At 46.4% G+C, this 24,836-nt stretch overlaps 1 protein-coding gene and 1 long non-coding RNA gene across 11 annotated transcripts in view; one reads left to right on the top strand and one right to left on the bottom strand.

The window, feature by feature from the left end:
• The window catches only part of LOC102122672 (uncharacterized), a 137,565-nt gene that overhangs the window by 103,015 nt on the left and 9,714 nt on the right, over window positions 1-24,836 (bottom strand). The gene's annotated exons all lie outside the window — the stretch shown is intronic.
• On the top strand, window positions 5,038-8,153 carry LOC141407062 (uncharacterized). The gene is made up of 2 exons (XR_012414069.1): window positions 5,038-5,155; window positions 7,053-8,153. It is a non-coding gene; the product is annotated as an uncharacterized lncRNA (long non-coding RNA).

Genomic DNA, 24,836 nt, shown 5'->3' with positions numbered 1-24,836 from the left:
CTGGTTCTCATTTCTGGGCCTGTGCTCTGTAAACCAAAAATAAAATTCCAAGGCACCCCCAACCGTCTGAATAGACCCCTCCTATCAGCCAAGGGCATTCCAAAGTTAACCTGAAAAACTCGTTCAGGCCATGATGGGAAGGGGGAGCCAGACATGCCTGATTATACCCTCTTCCCTTTTGGAATTACTGACTCTTTAAGACTGATAAGAGATATTTACAATCCATTCTCTCTGAAGCCTGCTACCTGGAGGCTTCATTTGCATAATAAAACCTTGGTCCCCAGCTGGGCAGTGGCTCACACCTGTAATCCCAGCACTTTGGGAGACAGAGGCCAGTGGATCACAAGGTCAGGAGATCAAAACTATCCTGGCTAACGAGGTGAAACCTCGTCTCTGCTAAAAACACAAAAGATTAGCTGGGCGTGGTGGCGGGCGCCTGTAGTCCCAGTTACTCAGGAAGCTGAGGCAGGAGAATGGCGTGAACCTGGGAGGTGGAGCTTGCAGTGAGCCGAGATTGCACCACTGCACTCCAACCTGGGCAACAGAGCGAGACACTGCCTCAAAAAAAAAAAAAAAAAAAAAAAAAGAAAACAAAAAAACAAAAAACAAAAACCTTGGTCTCCATGGCCCCTTATAATAACCCAGACATTCCTTTCTGTTGCTTTCTATTGATAATAACTCTTTCAACCAATTGTCAATCAGAAAAATCTTTGAATCCATCTATTACTTGAAACCACCCCCACCCCCCAACCTAGTTATCCTGCTTTTTTGGACAGAACCAATGTACATCTTACATGCATTGATTGATGGCTATATCTCCCTAAAATGTATAAAACCAAACTGTGGCCTGACCACTTTGGGCACATGCTCTCAGGATCTCCTATGGGCTATCTCACAGGCCATTGGTTACTCATATTTGGCTCAGAATGAATGTCTTCAAATATTTCACAGTTTGACCAACAGCTCTATTCTAGATGATTCTCTTGCAAAAGGGAGTTGGTGGTGAGAAGGAAGCGAGCCAATTCTCATGTCCCTGAGGAAAAAGGCAGGCAGAGCTTCGAGAGGAACAAGGTGCCTGGGGAGGCAGCAGGGCACTGCACTCACCTCAGCCCCATTCTGTCTCCCCATGGATCATCGTGCATGCAGCAGCTGTGACCCCCAGAGGCCTCTAGTTTGGCATAGGCTGAGGCAAAGGGGGCCCCCAGGTTCCCTCTACCGGTGTGGAGCCCAGTCAGCAAGGGGACTGGGGATCTGCAGCCCAGAGTTGACTATTGTGGCCCCAGCAGCAGGATGATGGCTGTAGAGCACCTGCTCAGGAGCTGGCCTATCTCCAGCTATGGGGCAGGAAGGCTCCCTACCAGACCACACGCATCTTGATGCACTCACCCCTGTGAGCCCAGGACCCCTGCGATACCTGCTGAGGTGAAGGCTGAATGAGTGAGAGCTCCCAGCCTCCAGCATCAGGGCGTTAGGGAGAAGAAGCAGCTAGACTCAAGCCAGGGATGCAGAGGGAGGGAACAGGCACCAGGTAGGAGGGTTTTAATGTCGCCCACCTCTTATTATGTTGTATGTTTCTGGAGGATGGGTCCATGGCTGATCCATCCTGGTGTCTCTACCACAACCAGTAGACTACTTTACAGAGAATTGATAGTAAGTACAGCTTATTGAAGGTGTAACCAAAGCCAGTATACAGGATGACAGATAGCATCCGCCTTGCATGTCTGGGTCATCAGGGAAATGGCCAATGTCCAGTGTGTCCTGACCAGGATGGTTCTGACAAGGATATCCATAGCATCCATAGAGGGTGCTCCCTCCCCAGGCAATGAACTCTCCCTCCGGCACTCCCTCCTTTCTTTCTTCCTTCCTTTTTTTTTTGAGATGGAGTCTCACTTATTGCCCAGGTTGGAGTGCAGTGGCACGATCTCGGCTCACTGCAAACTTCACCTCCTGGGTTCAATTGATTCTCTGGCCTCAGCCTCCCGAGTAGCTGGGATTATAGGAAGGCACTACCACGCCTGGCTAATTTTTGTATTTTTAGTAGAGATGGGGTTTTGCTATGTTGGCCAGGCTGGTCTCAAACTCGTAACCTCGGGTGATTCTCCTGTCTCGGTCTCCCAAAGTGCTGGGATTACAGGCATGAGCCACCGCTCCCAGCGCACTCTCCCTTTCTTAGCCAAAGAGACACCACTTGGAGGAAACTACCTGGATCTAGGTGCTTCCCTAGTGAAAAAATGGACTGGGGATGTGGTATAAATCCTTGCCCCTGGGAATCTGGGAGGGACCTAGAATATGAGAAAAAACAAACAAACAAACAAACAAAACAGACCAATTATCTCTTTATTGAGACCAAAATGCTGCTTTTGCCTGAATGGTCAGATTGGCTGATTCCTCTTCCACCTGCCATCTCCATTGCATGCATGGCTACAAATAATCCTGATGCTGCACATTTAAAATAGTGCCTTGTTTGAATCGCTTCAGTCTGTCAGTATAAACTGTGTCTCCCTTGGCAGGTATGCTGTGGAGGACAGTGCAGGGCTTGTCTCTGTAGGACCAAACTCAGTATGAACTTATCACCTGCCTGTGTGTACAGCTGTAAGCTTCAGGTAGAGGATGTCATAAACCCTGGAGTGGGACATCCCTAGAGACCAGGTCATTATACCATGTCCATCTATTGAGGCCCTAAATTAAGTTCACAGAATTAGGCCTAAACTCCCCAGACAGTAGCCAAAGGTCTCAGACTCTGGCCCACTCCACCTGTCCACACCTGCCTCTCATCTTGACCTTCACTCACTTAACACAGTGCCCAAAGGGAGGTGCAGTTGACTGGACAGGCTGGCTTTGGCTTAAACCAGGGGTTCTTAAAGAATAGTCCTCAGACCAGCAGCATCAGCATCACCTGGGACTTGTTAGACCTCCTGGATTGGAGCCTGTGGGGTGAGACCCAGCAAACTGTGTTTTAACAAGTCTAGGTGACTCTGGTTGCACTAAAGTTTGAGAACCACTGGGTGAGTCATTCTCTGAGCCCAGGTTGCCCTTCTCAGCCATTTTCTGCCTATTGTAATCTCAACCACCTTTCGAAGTTCAGCTCAATACCATCTCTTTCGGGGAGCCCCCATAGTCCCCCAATTACTTGTGAAGGCCTCTTCCTCGAACTGACAGCACCTTTGTCACCCCATCCCCCATTCTAGCGAAAGACCTTCATTTCTGCTTCTCCTTTGCAGCATGTATTTTCTGCTTTGTTTTATAGTAAACTTTGAGCAGTTGTTAACTGCCTTCCCACACCGATTCCCCTCTAACACACAAATGTTACTCTATAAAGGCCATGTCGTACTTCACTCATTCTTTTTTATTTTGTATTTTTGAAACAAGGTCTTGCTCTGTCGCCCAGCCTGGAGTGCAGTGGCATGATCTTGGCTCACTGCAACCTCTGACTCCTGGGCTCATGCCATCTTCCCACCTTAGCCTCCCAAGTAGCTGGGATTACAGGCCCATGCCACTATGCCTGGCTAATTTTTGTATTTTTAGTAGAGATGTTGGCCAGGCTGGTCTCGGTCTTGAACTCCTGGCCTCAAGTGATCCGCCCACCTTGACCTCCCAAAGTACTGGGTTTACAGGAGTAAGCCACCGCACCTGGCGCAATTTGCTCATTCTTTGAGTAAACATCCACTGAGGATCTGCTCTACATGGCGGGGGCTGTGCTAGGCACTGTGGTTCAGACAAAGGTGCACCCTTATCCTTATCATCCAGGAGCCAGTGGGGGAGAATGGCAAGGTGGCTGGCAATTGCAATACTTTGAGTTGCACTGAGACAGAATACTTCTGACCACAGGGGGCCCCCTCATGCCCCTCCCTGTCGGGACCTCTGTTCTAACTTCCATCACCAGAGACGAATTTTTTTTTTTTTTTTTTTTTTGAGACGGAGTCTCGTTCTGTTGCCCAGGCTGGAGTGCAGTGGTGCCATCTCAGCTCACTGCAAGCTCCGCCTCCCAGGTTCACGCCATTCTCCTGCCTCAGCCTCCTGAGTAGCGGGGACTACAGGCGCCCGCCACCACGCCCAGCTAATTTTTTTTTTTGTATTTTTAGTAGAGATGAGGTTTCACCGTGTTAGCCAGGATGGTCTCGATCTCCTGACCTCGTGATCCGCCTGCCTCGGCCTCCCAAAGTGCTGGGATTACAGGCGTGAGCCACCGTGCACGGCCACCAGAGATTAATTTTGCCTGTTTTTCCTTTTTGTTTGAGACAGGGTCTTGCTCTGTCGCCCAGGATGGAGTGCAGTGATGCGATCATAGCCCACTGCAGCCTCGAATGCCCAGACTCAAGCAATCCTCTCACCTCAGCCTCTTGAGTAGCTAGGACTACAGGCATGTGCCACCATGCCCAGCTATTTTTTTTTTAAAGAGACAGAGTCTTGCTATGTTGCCCAGGCTGGTCTCAAACTCCTGGTCTCAAGCATTCCTTTTGTCTTGACCTCCCAAAGTGCTGGGATTACAGGTATAAGCCACCGCACCTGGCCAATTTTATCTGTTTTTACACTTCATATAAAGAGAATCATACAATGTACCTTCTGGGTGTCTGGCTTCTTCCCACTCAACATTATCTGTATGATCCATGTATGCTATTATGTATAGACACAGTTTGTTCTTTTTAAAGATTGCTGTGTTGTCTACCATTGTGTGGATATGACACAATTTAACCATTCTGCTGTTGATGACCATTTGTGTTGTCTCTAGTTTGGGGCTCTTATGAAAAAAGGTACTATTAGACATAAGACAGAAGCATTTTAGTTTATGTCTGCTGGTGGACATTTGTACTCATTCCTCTTGAGTATGTACCTAGAGGTGGAACTCATAGTTTATGGAATGGGTATAGTCTTAGCTTTAGTAGATAGTACCAAATAGTTTTCCAAAGTGATCGTATCAATGTACACTCCTACCAGCATATAAAAGAGTTTGCCAACATTTGGTATTATCAATCTTCAATTTTAGTCCTTTCTGTGGGTATAGAGTGGCATCTTACACATTTTAATTTGCTTATTGGCTATTTATATATCCACTTTTAGGATATTCCTGTTTAAGACTTTTGCCTATTTGCTTTTTTCTTATTGACTTGCATGAGTTCTTTGGACCTTCTGGATACAAGCCCCAGTCCTCTGTCAGGTATGTTACTGAGAATATCCTCTCCTCTCCCAGTCTCTGGCTTGCCTTTTTACTCTTCTTTTTTTTTGAGATGGAGTCTGCTCTGTCACCCAGGGTGGAGTGCAGTGGCATGATCTCGGCTCACTACAACCTCTACCTCCTGAGTTCAAGCAATTCTCCTGCCTCAGCCTCCCAGGTAACTGAGACTACAGGCACCCACCACCATGCCCGGCTAATCTTTGTATTTTTAGTAGAGACGGGATTTCACCATATTGGCCAGGCTGGTCTCAAACTCCTGACCTTGTGATCTGCCTGTCTCAGCCTCCCAAAGTGCTGGGAATACAGGTGTGAGCCACCGCACCTGGCCGCCTTTCCACCCTTTAATGGTATTTTTGATGAACAAAAGTTCATAAATGTTCAATTTACCCATCTTTTCATCTATGGCTAGTGTATCTTGCTTAATTAATCTTAATTCCAAGAAGTCCAGTTAACAGAAATAACAAAAATTACTAATATTAAAAAAGACAAAGAAGTGAAGGAAAAAATTGGATGGTGGGTGTGGGAGAAGGACTGCATCAGATCGTGAGAGTGGGTTCACTTGACTGTGCTGTGCAAAGCCCGGGCCTTGTCCTGTGTTGTGGTATGGATGGGAGCTGAACCTCCAGGCAGTGCAACAAACATGCGCCCTGTTTGGATCAGATGCTGTGCCAGATGGTGGAAAGGGCTCTGTGGGGTGTAGGGGGATCCTGGCTCACTGGCTTAAGAGAAAGATCACTCCTTTTCATGTGTGTTAAGCTGGGTCTGACCCCCAAACCCTGGAGATTCCCTTTAGTCCAGGCCCTGCTCCTCTGTGCCAGAGCCTGCAAAGACAGCAGTGCTGACACTTGTCCAGCTGGCTCACAAAGGGGAAATTCTCCCCTCCTTGAGTCACCACATAGACAGGAGGAGCTTCAAATAACAAGCGCTGGACTCTAAACGATCCCTATGCTCATTTCACTATGCTGCATCACTTTCAAAATCCCCTGTGATGCTTGTGGATGAAGTCTAGATCCAGAAACTTTCCCCATGTTTTCCCCAGTTTGAGTAGAACAATACCCTGGGAGTCACAAGTCACATCATACAACTGACTTCCCTAAAAAAAAAAAAAAAAAAAAAAGAGAGAGAGAGAGAGCGAGATCTTGGACTCAAGGTTATGAGTTTGCAGTGCGGGGTCCTACCCCCACCTCTTCTGCTGGGAGGTGATGGTAGTAGGCTTGCCAAGAGGACCTCAATCTACCAGATGGACGCAAGCTGCCATCCACCTTCCCAGCATAAAGCCAGCTCCAGCACCTCTGGGGCAGTTTTCTTCCTATCCAGGGTCAAGCTCTTGGCGGCTTAGAGATGCAGTGTGCCAGTCCCAATACCATGGCTGTGTATCACTGCAGATGAAGGCATACCTTTTTTCCAGGACGTGCAGTGACCCCATTGGCAGCAGACACTCATTTCTGATATTTTTGTATGCCAAGTCTTGGGTAAAACAACCACGTGATCTCTTAAGGACCCAGGTTCCTTGTTTGTCCCTGTTCTTCGCCCCTTACCACCACTTTTTCCATGTGCCACCCTCTCATAACAACTCAGAAGCCCAGGGTGGAGTCAAAGGGGTCTTTTAAATCCCCTAGGGGCATATGAAATTCTGGATGTTTGTGAATTTTCCTGGGGAAAGGGTCCATGTGTGCCATTAGATTCTGGAAGGGGTGTGGGACCTCAGAAAAAGGTAAGACCCACTGGACCGAGTCCTCTTTAAATGGAAGTGCGTGGATCAGTTCGATAAAATTAATTTACAGTAATGAGCTATGTATCTTTAGCTAACTGCACTTCTAAAAAGACACCCGGGAAGGGAGAACACTTAACTAAAATTATATTTCTTTTCTTTTTTCAGATGGAGTATTGCTCTTGTTGCCCCCAGGCTGGAGTGCAGTGGCGTGATCTCAGCTCACTGCAACCTCTGCCTCCCTGGTTCATGTGACTCTTGTGCCTCAGCCTCCTGGGTAGCTGGAATTAGAGGTGCCCACCACTGTGCCCAGCTAATTTTTGTATTTTTAGTGGAGATACGGTTTCACCATGTTGCCCAGGCTGGTCTTTAACTCCTGACTTCAAGTAATCTGCCCACCTCGGCCTCCCAAAGTGCTGGGATTACAGGCATGAGCCACTGTGCCTAAAATTATATTTCTAATGACAAAACTTAGGTACAGCTCATACCTAAATAGAGGGGAATGACATTACGCCACTCCCACCACTACACAAGACCAATTTTTCTGGTCTAGATGACTTTTTGGAGGCTCCTGGAGCAGGAACAAGGGGTTAGTGACTACGATGTGTCGAAAGAGACCCAGGTATTTCTCAGATAAACCTCAGCTCTTCTAGCTTGAGAGAAGGAAACATTCCCAACATAATTTTGGGGCCCAGGGACCCTGTTTCCACCATCATATCAGATTGTCATATGGGAAGGGTGTGCCTAGAGCACACACTCCCTCCCGAAAGGGCTGAGTCCCCAGAAGACCTATGTCTGCTCCATCCTGGGTCCCTGCTTTCTCCTGGTGACAAGATACAGCTGCCTGTATGAGTGGCAGTCTGGGGCCTCCTCCTCCCTCCCTCTGCACCACCCCACTCCTCCCTCCTTCACCCCCCACATACACACTGGGTTCTTCCTCCCCTGCTCTCTCTCAAGAAGCGGGCCCCTGCCCCCACTCACAGTCAGAAGGAAGTGATTCTGCAAGGCCTCCCAGGGACTCCCAGGATTGGCTCAAGGCACCAGATTGTTAAATAAGTGGGATTTTTTCAGTGTTTGTAGAAACTGTTGTTTAAAAAGATATAACCATCCAAACTGTTTATGTAACCCTTGGGAAGTCTCAACAGATATGGTTTCCTATTTATAACTGTGGCCGGGACTTAAAAAATACAAGTGGAGGGGGACTGTCAAAATCGGAGAAGTTGTCACGTTACAGTTGTAGGCTTGCATAACTGAGTTCGTATTTTGCTCTAATTTGAGAAGTTTCTTTTTATTCACTTTTCTCCTTTTCTATCTTTCTCTTCCTTTGTTGTCCACTGCTGTGCACCACACACTCCCGACATTTTCCGAGAACATCATAACTATTTCTCTGAAGTGGAGGTTCAAAATAGGGGTTTTTAGAATGACCAAATAATAATGAACGCTAAAATTCATTTCAAAGCCTAGGACTATTCTATTCGTACTGATATTCCTAGTCTATTGTCATGCGCATCTGTCCGTGTGAAGAGACCACCAAACAGGCTTTGTGTGAGCAGTAAAGCTTTTTAATAACCTGGGTGCAGGCGGGCTGAGTCCGAAAAGAGAGTAGGCAAAGGGAGATAGGGGTGGGGCCGTTTTATAGGATTTGGGTAGGTAAAGGAAAAGGAATTTCACAAGGTAATGTCATCAGTTAAGGTAGGAACAGGCCATTTTCACTTCTTTTGTGGTGGAATGTCATCAGTTAAGGCAGGAACCGGCTGACTGGATGTGTATGTGCAGGTCACAGGGGATATGATGTCTTAGCTTTGGCTCAGAGGCCTGACATCTATGAAGATAAACATAGCTGTCTTCTCCCCCCAGCCCCTACACCTGCAGGTGTCTGCTCTGTCTCTGGGTTGTCCGCTCTGGAGGCAGGTGTCAGACCACCTGGTCTCACTTTCCTGGGTCCAATGGCAACAGAATCCACAGGTCCCTATTGCCATACAGGGGGAATGCAAAGTTGCTGGGGGACAATCACAGTGCAAAGCTGAGATCTGGGCTTCTTTCTAGAGCCATTCTGAGGTCTTCATCACTCACACCAATAATCCAACTAAAACCTGGCTCTTGTAGGAACACATCCTCTTCTTTATTAGGGAGGCTGTTCTTTGAGTTAACATAGTAGCAGCTTCATTCACAGATCTTTCTGGCAAAAAAGAATCTGATGAGATCTATGCCTCCACCAAAGGCACAGTTTGATAACACTTTGGGGAAGGCTGGTTCGTAACTCCTGAAGAAGAGTCTGTGATAAGAACCTCTGGCCCACAGGCTTCTTCACACTGCACAACCTCCAAAAATCCCTAACCACTGCTAATAGCTAGAAGAAGGATAGTGACTGTTCCCAACACAAAGAGATGACAAACACTTGAGATGGTGGATATGCTAATTACCCTGATCTGATCACTGTACATAATATGTACTGAAACATCACTCTGTACCTCATAAATATGTATAATCATTATAACACATAATAATTATGAGGTCCCAGACAATGATAATACGTAATAATTATACATATTTATGGGGTACATAGTGATGTTTCAATATGTATAAATTGAAGTGGTTTCAATTATGTATAAATTTTAACTACATTAAAAATTAAAGAAAAATAAATTTTAAAAAACAACAACAACAAATTCTTAACTGCTGTCAAGCTAGCACTGACAACCGAAGCCTCAGCCCAGAACCTCTCTGCTTCCACCTGTGCCAAGCACCCTAAGAGGGAAGGCAGAGGCACACAGCCCTTACACCTTGGAAGGGTTTCCTCTGAGGGCCTCACAGATTGAAGGGGTTGAAGATGAGTGGAGGGTGTGGCCACCTCAGCTCTAGCCTCCTTCTGCTGAGGGACAGTGCCCAAGGAACATCCTGGTAGATCCAAAGGAAGGTGGAGAGTCCCTCTGTGTCCTCTCTACCCACCTCATCCCCACCAAGCCCTGATGTCACTCCCTGCTGTGCCCACCCCGGAAACCCTTGACCACTTCCCACAGGTCCACTCCCAGGGAAGTTCTTTAACTGGTGGGTGTGGGAAAGAGGAAGAGGAAAAATATCATTTTTACCTTCCCAACTCCTTGTATCCCATGAGCCTCCAGTATTAAAATGATTACCCATCTGACCTGGAACTCTCATCCCGGGTATAATAATGGCTCTTTTTATACCCATAAGGAGAATGGGTAATGAAGAAACGCAAAATCCCAACTCATGAAAATGTGGTTGAAAAAGGGAAGACCCATAAAAGTTCTCATTTGTTGACCAGAGACAATAAAACGATTACTTAAAACAACAACAACAACAAAAAAAACCCACCTCTGGGGTCTTTCCAAATAATGGAGGAAAACAAAAACAGGGGAAGATGTGCTCTAGTCTTAGAACTCCAATGCGGCCCCAGACTGGTGAGCCCCAACAACAGTCAATCCCCATCCTCAGCAGCCTTCTGCCCACCTCACCCCACCAATACGAGGTCCCAGACAACTCAACAAACACTCATTGACCGTGTACCGTGCACTTCCAACCATTCCAGGAGTTGGAATTCTACAACCTCAAGGTGCTTTGGGAGGAGCAGGGAAACAGCTCAGTCAACATGAACTGTGTGCTGACATTTTGCTAGGTTTAGAGGAGACAAAAATCTGAGAAAAAAACAGCTAAGAATACTCCAACCTGGGAAGTATTAATCTACACATAGCACCATAGGAGCAAGGAACAATTAATTCTACATAGTGAGGTCAACCAGAGAAGGTGTTTGTTTAAGTTGGGCCTTGAAAGCACATAAGGATTTTGCTGGGTATAACTGGGAAGGAGTGGCATTCCAGGCAGAAAGAACTGAGTGAGCAAAAGTCAGGGTTGGGGGTGGAATGGGCTGTTGGTCGTGTGTGATACGGCGTGTAGTCAGGCCAGTGTTGCCAGAACACAGGGTCGGAGAGCAAGAACAAAGGAGGTAAGGCTAAAAGGCAGGCTGCAGTTTATGACAGCCATGAACACATGCCATTCAAAGGACCTGTTGCATGGAGTGCAGACAGCTGACAGGCTGCAGCCTCGGATCCACCGCACCCTTCAAGTCAGACCATGTTGCCTCCTGGGTGGCCCCCAGCCAGTGGCAAAACATGGCAGGATTGCTCCGGCCTGTCCATTTCTGCCCGAAGTGGGACTCTTCCCCTGGGCAATCTTTGGCTGGAACTCCCTGCTGGGCTGGTTGAGACATTCTTACACAGCAAGAATCACAGTCTGATGCTCTTTCAACAGAATTATCCTTCCCTCTCTTGCGTCCCAGGAGTTAGATCCGGACTGCAGTCTGAAAGCTGTCTTTTCTCTCCGTACTTCTGCTCCTTTCTCCTTTATCTTTCATAGGCATTAGCTCTTCTTCCCCCCAATAAATCTTCTGCACTTTTCATTCTGTTTTGGTGTCTGCTTCTTAGAGGACTCCAACTGGGAAGGACCTTGGATGAATGTTTGGGTTTTGCTGGCAGTGAGGAGCCATTGAGGTATTTTAAACAGGGTAAGCCATGGTCAGATCTGAGTTTCATAAAAGCAATTCTAGCACCAGGGTGAAGAGCCGGGGGGTGGGGGAGACAGGGAAGCAATGGGCAATGAAAAGACCATTTAAAAGGATGCTGCATTGATTGGTACAAGGTTTCAACAAGAGGCAACTGGAAGTATATACAACTTACTATGTATATATCCTTTAACTCAACAGTCTCAATTTTAGAAATCTGTTTTATAGAAACACTAGCACAAAAGCATAAAAGTATAAAAATGAGGATGTAGTGGCCTATAAATGTTATCAGGACATTGGAAAACTTCATGGTCATCTGTAGGGGAGGAGATGAAATAGCTGTACATCTATGTGGTAGAATACATACCAAGTAGTCTTTAAAAAGAAGACAGCAGGTCTCTATGTACTGTCATAGAGAAATATACACAATAGACTGCTATTTGTAAAAAGCCAGTTGCTAGCCGGGAGCGGGGGCTCATGCCTGTAATCCCAGCACTTTGGGAGGCTGAAGTGGGTGGATCACCTGAGGTCAAGAGTTCGAGCCCAGCCTGGCCAACATGGTGCAACCTCGTCTCTACTAAAAATACAAAAATTAATTGGGCGTGGTGGCGGGTGCCTGTAATCCCAGCTACTTGGGAGGCTGAGGCCGGAGAAACGCTTGAACCCGGGAGGTGGAGGTTGCAATGAGCCGAGGTTTTGCCACTGCACTCCAGCCTGGGCAACAGAGTGAGACTTTGTCTCAAAAAAAAAAAAAAAAAAAAAAGCCAGTTGCTGTACAAACTATATAGCATGCTCCCATTTTCATGAACAAAGCTGTGCATATGTGTATTTATAAAGATCCACATTTGTTTGTATAAATAAGTCTGGAAAGAGATACATCAACTGTTGACAGAGGTCACCTCTTGAAGGTAGTAGGGCTTTCACTTTTTACTTTCTATGTTGTTTTTATTTTGCTTGGTGCTTTTCTATATTTTCCACTTCTTAAAATGATGAATATGGTTCATTTCTCTTATTAGAACACAAATTTTTCATTTAAAAAGTTTCATATCTACTTGGAAAACCATATAAAAATTATTTATATTGTATTTCCAGAGAAGAAATAACAAAAAGCTCCTAGAATAGTTGGGAAGACTGTCAGCGGCTGGGTCAAGGTAAACAGAAATTAGAGACGAGCTGGAATAGAACCGAACACAGGGTGGTGAAGACAGAAGCTCCAGAAGAAGCCAAGAGTGCTATCTTGAGTAGTGGGCAGGTGACCCACAGAAGGGCAGTGGGTGGGAAGTAGGAGTGAGAGGGGTCTATGCTGAATGTGCCAGCCTTCAGGAGGCTCAGGCCAGGACAGGGTGTATAAACAGGAGGTGACACTGGCTCCTGCTTTAGAACTCAGGAGAGTATTTAGGCCTAAACACTCATGACCTACAAAAGATTAAAAACTTACTAACAGTACTCACCAATGGACTAAAATGCTAATGGTAAACAGTGAAGTCATTGAAAAACCAGAAAAATATTGGTGAATACTTATCTAAGGGGAGAAGAATTTTGGATAAAAGAGCAAACAGCATTTTAAAGGACTAGAAATTTTAGCTATATTAAAAACAAACACTAAGACTTTAAAAACAGAACTCATAAACAAAATCAAAAGGCAAGCAAAAACAAGGGATTATATTTACAGCAACAGTGACAGAAAGGACATGTCCTTCATATATAAAAAACATATGGCTGGGTGTGGCTCACGCCTGTAATCCCAGCACTTTGACAGGCTGAGATGGGCGGATCACTTGAGGTCAGGAGTTTGAGACCAGCCTGGGCAACATGGTGAAACCCAGTCTCTACTAAAATACAAAAATTTAGCTGGGCATGGAGGCTTGCACCTGTAGGGCCAGCTACTCAGGAGGCTGAGGAAGGAGAATCGCTGGAACCGAGGAGGCAGAGATTGCAATGAGCTGAGATTGCACCACTGCACTCCAACCCAGGAGACAGAGTGAGACTTCATATAAAAAAAAAAAAAAAGTGAAAAACAAAACAACAACAACAACAAAACCCAAAAAACACAGATGAATTTTTAATCAGTAATAAAAATACGTGCTCCAAAGAAAAACAGCACTGGAGCTAGGCATGGTGGTATGTGCCTGTAATCCCAGCTACTCAGGGGGCCCAGGTGGGAGGACTGCTTGAGCCCAGGAGTTCAAGACCAGCTTGGGCAACATAGCAAGATCCCATCTCTATAACAAATAAGTTAGGCAGGTATGGTGGTGCACAGCTATAGTTCCAGCTACTCTGGAGGCTGAGGTAAAAGGACTGCTTGAGCCCAAGAGTTTGAGGCTACAGTGAGCTATGATTGTGTCACTGCACTCCAGTCTGGTTGACAAAGCAAGGCCCTGTCTCTTAAAAAAAGAAAGAAAAAGAAAAACAGCATTGATTATGGTATTTTGTATTATAAACATTGTTTTGTATTGGTTAAAATTTTGTTCAGTTACATAAAACAGAAAACAACAGCGGCTTAAACAAGATGGGAGTTTATTTCTTTCTCGCATTGAAAAAAAAAGTCCAGAAATGGTCAGTTCAGGGCTGGTTTGGTGGCTCCAGGTGTCACCAGGGACCTACGCTTCTTCTGGCTCATCCTGCCCCTATTCCTAAAGTGCAGCTGTCATCCTCATGTCTCGTGGTGGTTGCTAGAGTGATAGTCACTGCATCCTCATTTAAGAAAGTAAGATGGAGAAAAGAGGGTGAATAGAGGGCACACCCCCTCCTGTTAAGGAGCTGGCTTCGAAGTCCCATATGACACTCCCTTGCATCCATTGTTCAGAACTCAGCCACATGATCATACTTAGCTGCAAAGTTGCCAGGGGAATATAGTTTTTAGCTAGGTGGAAAAGGGATCAGCAAAAAATTGGTTTTGTTACTAAGAGAGGGAATGGATACTGTAGAGCAATGAGCAGTTTCTAACATACATGTGAACAAAATTATCAAACGAAATACATATGTAAAAGATTTCAGGATCAACCTTACCAACAGTCAAATATAAGTGAAGCAGGCCTTTTATGGTCTTGTCTGGCTAAGGTATTGGAGAGCTTGCTAGACAAGTCGTGAAGACAGTCAAGAGCTGACTTCATAAGAACCTTGGGACAGTGCACATGAACAGAACAGAGTTTCAGGGTAAAAATGGCCCTTTCTCCCCAACTGGGTGGCTCAGGGACCCAAAGGCAACTTCCTGGCTGTTCCCCCAAAGTCTCCCTCCAACTCCCAAGTGACATCAGATTCTGTAAATGCTGGGAAGTAGAGAAAATTCTGTACCCAGGGATTCTCTAACTAAACTACGGCTAAAATTAAATTTTAGGTGTTTTTGAAAGTTCCTTAAAAAAAGTAATATCCTCATGCAAACTGACTCAGCAGTTTCAGAACTTAAAAAAAAAAAAAAAAAGAACCTCTGTCATGTTCTTGGGGTATCACAAATTAAACAAGAAAACCAGCCACTAAAATAAGGACCGGTGTTTGGATACTACACGGTGGTGATGTTAGGCAACCTCAAATTATGTCTTCTGGCAAATTCAGGACTTTACGTGAGCTCCCACAGATGGTGATGTCAATGCCACCACCCTTCAGAAGGCACAGAGAAGGAAGGTGCAGAGCACACAGCAAGTGTGGACTCCACAGGCTTCTGAAGTTCACAGGCCTATTTTGAATAGTTAGTGTGCCTTTCTCCATCCAGACCACCACCAGTTACCTCTCACGATTTATTTGAAAGCACTTACTTCTAGTGTTTGCTCTTTTTAAATGGTTATTGATTGGGAAAAATACCAGAGTAAACTGATGTTTCATGGCACATACCACCACATCTCTGGGGGAGACGATCTTTAGGGCATGGGAAGCTACATGATATAATGACGAAATGCGCCCATGCTTTGGAATCAGAAACACCTGGATTTGAGACCTAGCTCTGTGGTTTACCAGCTGTGTGTTCTGGGACAAGTTATTACGCTTCTCTGGGGCTCAGGTTCCTTGTCTTAAGATGGGCTAATACAGTGCTTACCTCATCGTATCATCAAGTTGGGTAGGAAACAGATGGTGAACTTGAACTGGGACTGTTTACAAAGATGTGGGGAGGGCTTAGGGAAATGAAGATGAGACAGTGAAGCATTTGGGGCTAGCAACAATGGGGAGCTGTTACCACTCCTAACCTGAAGTTATGAAAGAAGGGAATAAATAGGTAAGGGGACCCAAAGGAGGCAGCTAATTGGAAGGGTGTCAAAAACACCTAAAATTTAATTTTAGCCGTAGTTTAGTTAGAGAATCCCTGGGTACAGAATTTTCTCTACTTCCCAGCATTTACAGAATCTGATGTCACTTGGGAGTTGGAGGGAGACTTTGGGGGAACAGCCAGGAAGTTGCCTTTGGGTCCCTGAGCCACCTAGTTGGGGAGAAAGGGCCATGGACCAAATCTAACCAGAAGCCAGAGGCAAGATAGATGAGCGATGTGGCCCATTCAGGTCAGCCTCCCAGCCCAGAGCAGGCAGAGGATGGAGAGTGGATCTGCAGGAGCAAATAGAAGATTAAACAAAATAGAGACCGTGATGAGGTTAGCATAATGCCTGGAACATAGTAAGTCCACAAATCCTCAACAAATGTTAATTTATGTTGGACTTTGGACTCTCTGTCTGCCTGTTTTGCTTATTGCTTACTTCCTGGTTTTCATCAGCTCACGTATAGTTGAGATAACTTCCAAATAATCAAGTATTGTTATCTATATTGGAGTGTTATGAAGTAGTAATGAGTGTATAAAAAAGATAACCAGGGGCTCTGGGGATAAGAGATGACAGAGGGAAACAGAAGAAGGAGAGTAAGTAAGAGAAAAGGATGGAGAAAACTGTATGTTCCCTATGAGGCTGGAATGAATGCAAGATTATCTTACTTTAAAATCAAATCATGCACTTACTGGGATGTGATAACAGTGCATTTGCAATTTTACAGCCCAGTGAGACTTGCCAGAAAGGGATTTTGCAAGGAAGGTCTTCCTGCCCTAAAAACCAAACCTAGTGTTTACTTCTAGATTAATAGGTCTTAACCCATCATGCCTGCTCCCCCAAAACCAAGTAGTCAAATGTGTTAACCTGGATGTTTAAATACCTGCATGTTCCTGCCTAGGTGCCTGGGTCAGGTGAAAGTTCTATTCTGATTTGGGAAATGGCTACACTGTGTTGGTCCTCACATGGGATAGATAGCTCCCAGGTAGGAAGGGAGCCCCAGAGAGTGGTCTGAACAGTGGCTCATAAACTCAGTGTCCTTTCTTCCAGCCTTTACCAGCTGCTGACTTGGCCCCTTAGGAATCTGTCTTCGTTCTACAAGCTATTCTCCAGTGTCTGGTTCAGGCGCCAGAGCAGAGCATTCCAGGCTTTCTGTGACTGGTCCTGGCCACCTGTTCCATCTCCAAGACCCTCCAGCATCCTTCTCTCATTTGCTTAGCCTATCCTCCAGGCCTTTGCACAGGCTACTCTCTGTGCCTGGGACATACACTCTCTTCCTGGCTAATCTTCCTCAGCCTCCAGGACCTCTCAAGTGTCCTCTCCTCTGGGAGCCTTGCTAGACTGCCCATGGGGAGTTGGGAAGCCCTTCCACATGCTCCTGTTAGCCCTCTTTGATTCTCTCACTCACAGTACTTCCACAGTGTCTTGGTTTTCTGGCTCATCTCTCCCAACACACTGGACACCCCTTGAGAAGAGACTTGACATAGTCATCTTGATTTTAATGTCATCCAGCAAAATTCCTGGCACTCAGAGGGCACGCAATAAAGCTTTAGTGAATGAATGTTTAGAGCGTAATTCAGAAAATAAGCAAAAAAGTGTCACAAACACCGAAGCACCAAGTTAACCAAGCTATATGTTCTAGAACATTCTTCCTCTCCTCCTGTCACTCTAGCTCTCCTGCACCTACAGCAGACAGGACAGAGTCTGCTCTTTCACCTGCTCTTTTCTAGTCTTTTCTTTCAGGTATCCCCTGAAATGCCACTTCCTCAGAGGCTATCCTTGACTACCCAAACCAAAGCAGTCAGTCACTTGATTACACTTCAGTCTATTTTAATTTGTTAGAGAGCACTTACTGCTAGCACCAATGTTTTATTTCTGTGTTTTCTTTCTATCTCCACCATTAGGCTGTAGCTCCATTTGAGCAGGGACCTTGTCTGTTCGCTATTGTATGCCCAGCACCTAGCACAGAGTGTGGCAGAGAATGAACTGTTCATTAAATACTTGTTAAATGAATGCATGCCACTGTTATTGCATGCTGAGTTAATTTGATGTATGGCTTCTATCACTGCTGTCAGATTAGGTGCTCTAGAGAAACTCAGAAAGGGCTGAGTCTCCTCATGACATTGCAGGTTGGGAGGGGGACCTCAGTTCCCTTCCTAGGCCAAAGTGGGATATGCTGCCTGCTTGCAGCTTCCTTGTGGCCTGGACTTCCCCATGAGCCCATGTGTCTGCAGGCTCCTAATACTGAAATGTTCCTCTAGCTTTCTGTGAGAGCAGCTGGAGCCGCCCATTGCCTACACTGATAGAGGAATGTGCCCAGGGCTCCTGGCTGGCCTGACACCCAGCAGGAGGCAGGCACAATGGCCAGCACAGTGAGGACACATCACACTTCTTCCTTTTCCCATATCCCTACGCTGAGAGTGCATGCAGCTGCCTGGTTGGGAGCAGAAACTGGCCTCACTTCCTGGGCCCTGCTGAGCAGACATTGTGGCTCTCTAGCTGTGGCACAGAAGAGGGCAAATCTTTACTAGCTGTGGCCTCACTCCCTGCCCCTCCCATTCCTGCAGATATTGCTCTACCAGCTCAGCAGAGGGCCAGGTCTGGAATCTCTCACCTGTCCCTGGCCTTTCCTTTAAGCCCTCTGGTTTACTGGAAATCATAAACTGTGAGACACAGCTTTTATCACACCCTGAACAGTTCACTCTTAATATTTAATGCTGGAGGCTAAAACAACCAGAGACACTGGAGGCCTCCTGCTTACTCTCAGTGACTGATGTTTGCACCTGGTAATTGAGGTCAGGTTGCTCCTCTTAAGTCACATGATTTGCGTCAAGGCAGGAAGGGGTCGGGGCCACTTGTTGCAAAGAGACCAGGAGGCAATCACAGAAACGCTGCAAACCAGCCTTGGCAGCAAAGGCTGTGCTTTCATGGAAGCCAGCCCTAGGAGTGTGGAGCTGGGCTGGCAGCTGGTAAATGACCCTCTCGGGGCCTAAATAAACCCCAGCTTTTCACTCAGAGCAAGCTCAGGATGCCTTCCTCCCTCTAAAACACCTGCTGAATTGAATCACTTTCAATCCTTTCTGGAGTAGGATGAGGGATTAGTTAATTAACAAATTAATTAAGTGTACTGAATAGTCATCCAGAAGATACTGGTCACTTAAGGGTCTCCAAATCACAGTATAGGTCCCACCTTACCCAGATACCTAATCCTGTTTCAGGGGTTGCTTGACCTCAGGCATTTATCTCCTGGTTGTCATGGAATCTGCTCAGATAAACAGTAGCACACCAACCTGGCCCCTCTGCCAGCCTCAGATCCTTCTAAGAGCAGTGGAGCTCCCTGGTGGCCACCAGTCACCTGGGCTCCAGGCAGCCCAACACACATTCCCATGCTGAGGGCTCTCGCATGGCCTCTTTAGGCACAAAGTAGGTGCTCAGTAAATGCTTGTGGCATGAAGAAACCTCCTGGAGTGTGTGAGTTCTCAGGCTTCAAGGCCCCTAGACAAGCAGATTTCTCTCCCCTATCACCATAGTCACCCCAGGGACTGCAGGGCAGGCCGAAATCAGCCAGTGACTCAGCTCCCTGGGCAATTCAGCTGGCCCACAGACCACTTCCTCTGCTCCCCAGCGCCGAAGGGATGCAGATCTGTGAGGAAGGAGCCAGCTGCAGGCACGCAGCTCGAGGGCAGGTGGGCATGATGTCTGGCTACCACTCGCACCGGATGCCACACACAGCCAGGGTGGCAGAAAGACCCACCCACCATGTGCCAGTGGGACACCACCCTCATGATCTGCGTTTCCAGGTTTCCAACTGAGGACTGAGCACACTCTCAACATGGCTCTCCTAACTGCTCTCAAGGATGGACAGCTGGCCTCCAGGGGACACTGCAAAGGGGCTCTAGGAAGAAGCCACTGTCCCTCCAGACCATAAAAATGGCTATCAGGGGCAGAGCCAACAGTTTTTGCTGTAAAGTTTTCTCAAGAAAATCACAGATATTCCCCCTCTGTGATGCTCAGCTCACCCTGGAAAGGAGGTAAGAAAGACTAGACTACCTGATCTCTCAAGGTCACCAAATTCAACCACTGTCCTGTTTAAAGGCAGGCAGTACAGAGGCCAGTGTTGGCTCTGGAATGGGACATGTGAAGCCTGGGTCTGCTGCAGGGTAGCAGCGTAGTCTTAGGCATTATTGAAACTGTTTCTAAATTTGGTTACATGAATGAAAGGGGCTAATTTACGTAACACTTTTAGTATACTAAGCCCTCAATATAGCTTAGCTACTTAACTATTGTCTTCTTTGAAGGACGCTGAACTAAACAGAAGAGAAACAGGGAAATAAACAGCATGGCAACCTACATCAACAGAAACTTAATTATTCACCCTGGATAACTGAGTGTGTGAGTGTGACTGCAAATAACAATATAGCAAAGAGAAGTTTGAGATCTTTGACTCAGTCATTCTAGAATCCTGAGTCACAGCAAATGCACAGCCTCCATGAGGCTGAGCCACATTTGAAAGCTGCTTCCACCCACAGACTGGTAGAGGCCACTGACATGCCTAACAATGATGATGATGATGATGATGATAAAAATAGCTACCACGGGCTACCATGTGCACACATATGTTAAGCAGTTCAAACAGGGTATTTTGTTTAATTCATACCACAAATCTTTGAAGTAAGTATTCTTGTTCCCATTTTATAGAGGTAGAAACTAAGAGTTGAAGAGGCTGAATAATTTTTCAAGCACACTCCCAACTCACCCACCCACAAGCAAAAAGGCAAAGCCGGGATTCAAACACAGGTGTGACTGTGTGTGGACATCTCCCCTGTGCTATGCTGCCTGAAGGAAAATTCTGAGTGGTATTGTTTCTGGGAAAAATCCACCTATGTAGTCTTTAAACCTACTCTGACAGGAGCAAGGGTCACCACTCTGTATCTTAGACCAGTGGGAACAGGAAGCTGTGGAGCAGGCTGGTTAGGGGACAAGCCCAAAGTGACAAAGTTAGCAAAGGTGGACCTGGCACTCAGCACCACATCTGTTTTTCCATGCTCTTAACCACTATAACATACAGAGCCCTTTTACAGAGATCAAGGACATAGGTAAAAGTGTTTTGAAAGCAAAAAAAAAAAAAAAGAGGGGAGGATGCATAAAATAAACATAAATCATCCCACTCCCCTGCCCGGACATAACTCAGGGAACAGTCCCAACCCCCAGGAACCTTCTGTGGAAATTATTCAGAGCATCAGAGACCTCCAACATAGAAATAACCCTCAATAAATCATTTCTTTCGTCCTCTTTCCCTTCAGGCAGGAATAATATTGCTAACTGAATTGTACAGGTGAGACCAGGAAGGTCAAGCAAGGGGTGACCAGCTTAGGCCCTTGGCTGGCAGGTGAGGAGGAGACCGACCCAGCCTCCTAGCTCCTAGGGGAGGAAACAGTGATGACAAAGGCCCTTTCCATGGCCAAGGTGGAGCCCTTTCTACCAAAGTTGAAATGTTTTCATATAATATCCAAGTGCATCTTTTCCAACCTTAAAAACATATTTAATTTCCCTATAAAGCTGGTTGGCACGCTCCTCCTCCTCCAAAGCTCTGTATTAGGCAGGGTTCATAGCTGTACGAACAGTGGTTAGTTCAGCCAGAAAAGGGATGATATAGGAAGATATTGGGTCGATCAAAGGCTCTCTGGGAGGGCTGCAGATTTAGAGCCAGTCAGCCAGGAACGATGCCTGAAATATACCTTAGAGCTGGAGAAAGAAAGAAAGAAACCCTACCTTTCTTCAATAGCTGGCAAGGTGGCAAGGTCTGGCCCCATGCAGCCTCGGCTCTTCCCACTCTCCTCTCTCCCTAATGCATCACCCTACTCACTGCTTCCCTATGTTCCCTAAGTTCTATGAACTTGCCATTCCCTCTGCCTGCAACCTAGACATTCACACTGCTAGCTCCCTGGCTAGCTCAAATGCCAGGTTTCTGCACAAATGCTCCTCCTTAGAGAGGCCTTCCTGGACCTCTAGGTCTCTGGCCCTAGTACTCTATCCCCTCTCCCTACTTTCCTCTTCTACTTCACTTCTCCTTAACATTGTGTTACCCACTGGAATGTAAGCGGCACGAGGGCAGGGACTTGGGTTGTTTTGTTCCTTGCTGTAAGCCCAGGGCCCAGGGCCAGACCTGGAACAATTAGGTGCTTAGTTATTTGCTGCATACTCTATGAAGGAACGACAAAGGAATGCATGGAGAACTTCAAAGTTCAACTCCTCCAACTTCAAACTTCAAACCCCCAACTCCTCCTGCCTATGCTGGAGGATTAGGGCAGTAACAGGAATCGACTTGTGCTGTGACTACAGCTGTGCTGTCACCTTGCCTAGATCCGCATCAGCCCTGCAGCTCCCACTTTGGAGGAGACTTGCCCAGGGACCTGCTCTGAAGCTTCTCTGACAGCCTCTGCAGCTCTTGGAACTTATCTGGGTTGTTGCTGTGCAGACCATGGAGGCCTAGCTCAGTTCCTGCCCCTGCTTTCCTAGAGCCTCATGAAGACAGGGAAGTGACTTACCCAAAGTCCCCTTTCACCCTATAAACAGTTCAGCCCAGGGAGCAAGGCTGACACGCAAATGCAGCTATGTATAGACTCAGAGTCATCCAAGGTCAGGGCTGGGTGGAGCCTTGGTCACATGCAGGCCAACCTGTGTCTGGAGATAATGCAAGCCAGTGCAGAGGTGAGCGTGTACATGGACTCTGCAGGCTGGCAGATCCAACCCCTGCCCACCAACTGTGTGACCTTGGAGAATTATTTGAAAAGATAGTATTTGAAAAGCAGATGTAAAATGGAAATAAAAGTTCCTTTTTCAAACAGTCAGTTGTCCCCCATTCAGAAGCCTATTACAGTTATCCCTCAGCATCTTTAAGGGATTGGTTCCAGAACAGCCCCTCAGATACCAAAAGCTATGATGCTCAAATTCTTTATAAAAAATGGTGTAGGGCTGGGTACAATGGCTCGTGCCAGTAATCCCAGCACTTTGGGAGACCGAGGTGGGTGGATCACATGAGGTCAGGAGTTCGAGACCAGCCTCGCCAACATGGTAAAATCCCGTCTCCTCTAAAAATACAAAAAATAGCCGGGCTTGCTGGCACACACTTGTAGTCCCAGCTACTCGGGAGGCTGAGGCATGAGAATTGCATGAACCTGGGAGGCGGAAGTTGCAATGAGCCAAGATCATATCACTGCACTCCAGCCTGGGTGACAGAGTGAGACTTCATCTCAAAAACAAAAAACAAACAAACAAAAAATGGTGTAGCATAGTCAGTCCTCCATATCCACAGGTCCACACACAGAACCTGCTGGTATGGAGGGCCAACTGTGTTTCCTATTCTTTTTTTTTTTTTTTTTTTTGAGACGGAGTCTCCTCTGTCACCCAGGCTGGAGTACAGTCTCGTGATCTCGGCTCACTGCAAGCTCCACCTCCCGGGTTCATGCCATTCTCCTGCCTCAGCCTCCCGAGTAGCTGGGACTACAGGCACGCGCCACCACGCCCAGCTAAGTTTTTGTATTTTTTGTAGAGAAGAGGGTTCACCATGTTAGCCAGGATGGTCTCGATCTCCTGACCTCGTGATCCACCCACCTTGGCCTCCCAAGGTGCTGGGATTACAGGCGTGAGCCACTGGGCCCGGACGCTTCCTATTCTTTATGGTATCATATTCAAACTCCTTGGCTTGATAGTTAAACTCCCACCACCACTGAAATCTGATTAACCAACCTGTCCAAAACAATCTCTCTGCACTCCTCCAAATGATGTTCAAGTTGGACCTAGGTACTCCCTGGTCCTTCTTACACCTGTGTGCCTGGAAACACCACCCATCTTCTTTTCTCTCATCTGAATTTACTAGAGCCCCAGGGCCAGGTCTCATAGTCTTCCCGGACTTAGGTTTTTCTAGGCACTGACTACTGGGCATTCATGATGAGACCTGCCCCTGGGGCTCTAGTATTTGGTGTTACTTAAAGGGAAGAACAAAGTTGTGACTCCCCAGCCAGAACAAAGGATCCTTGAGGGCAACTGTCTGTTGTCTTTTCATGTCTCCCCCAACCAGGCATTAAAACATGCACAGAAATTCCTGCTGACAGGCTCATGTGAAGTTACAAGTTATAATTTGGTGAAAATGCCCCCAAATATTTCCCTATTTCCCAAGGAAAGGAAAATAAATATATAGAAATTAAATTAAAGACAAACTTAAATCATTCCCATTTCTGCATGCTTGGTCTGTGTGGGGAAAAAAAATACCATTTCATCTCTGTCTCCAACCCAGACTTGACAAGTAGAGAAACTCCCTAAAAACAATGCATACCAAAAAAAAAAAAAAAAAAAAAAAATCATACCAATTAGTCTCACTTAAAGGTTTCAGGAAGGAAAACACAGTTAAACTGAAAACGGTTAACTGGTGTTTAAAAAAAAGAAACCAGCCCGGAAATGTTTTTAGGACTGTGTCTATCGAAGTCCCTTAGGGACTGATTTGTCCTTCAATACATTCTTCATAGCACCTGCTTTCACCAAAACCCAACAGCCCAACACTAGAGCTTTGTGAGTGAGATGCGGAGTGGAACTGGACATGGAGCTACACAGTTCTGAATCATGTCACCCAACAGCAAGCAACAGCCACATGAAGGATTCCTAGCAGTGCCCTGTGGCCACTACGGTGGGCCATGGGAAGCTGTACAAACAGCAGATGGCATCCTGCAGCCCCAGCTTCTCCTTCTTCCTTGTTCCTCTCTCTGGTCCATGCCTTTGCTTCCCCACTGGCCCACTGGCCAAATACACTCAGAAAAAAAGTCCTTGCACAAGCCTCCACCCAAATTAATTCCACATTCTTTCAAGAGAGGCCTTGAAAGGTACTGAAATTCAGGGAAGCTCTTCACTAGACCCCTCACTGGAATGCCAAGAAGTGATGTAGTGGTCCTTGACATAAGGGCTTATTCTCATTTATGAAACTGAAATTATTTTCTTCTAAGCACAAAGCTAACAAATGTGATCAAAATAGAAAATAAACAATCCTCATTCAAGTGCTCAGGATGCAGCACAAATAGGATCTTGGGATAAATAAGATAGAGCTGTGAAATTAATAGGGGTAAGAAGAGGGGAGGGTCAGCGGGAGAAGTACACCAAGGGGCTGCAAGGCCTGGGCAGGCAGATGGAAACCATGGGTTC

This window comes from Macaca fascicularis, chromosome 6 (assembly GCF_037993035.2).
Source record: "Macaca fascicularis isolate 582-1 chromosome 6, T2T-MFA8v1.1".
Taxonomy (NCBI): domain Eukaryota; kingdom Metazoa; phylum Chordata; class Mammalia; order Primates; family Cercopithecidae; genus Macaca; species Macaca fascicularis.
This window is presented reverse-complemented; position numbering and strand designations above follow the sequence as displayed.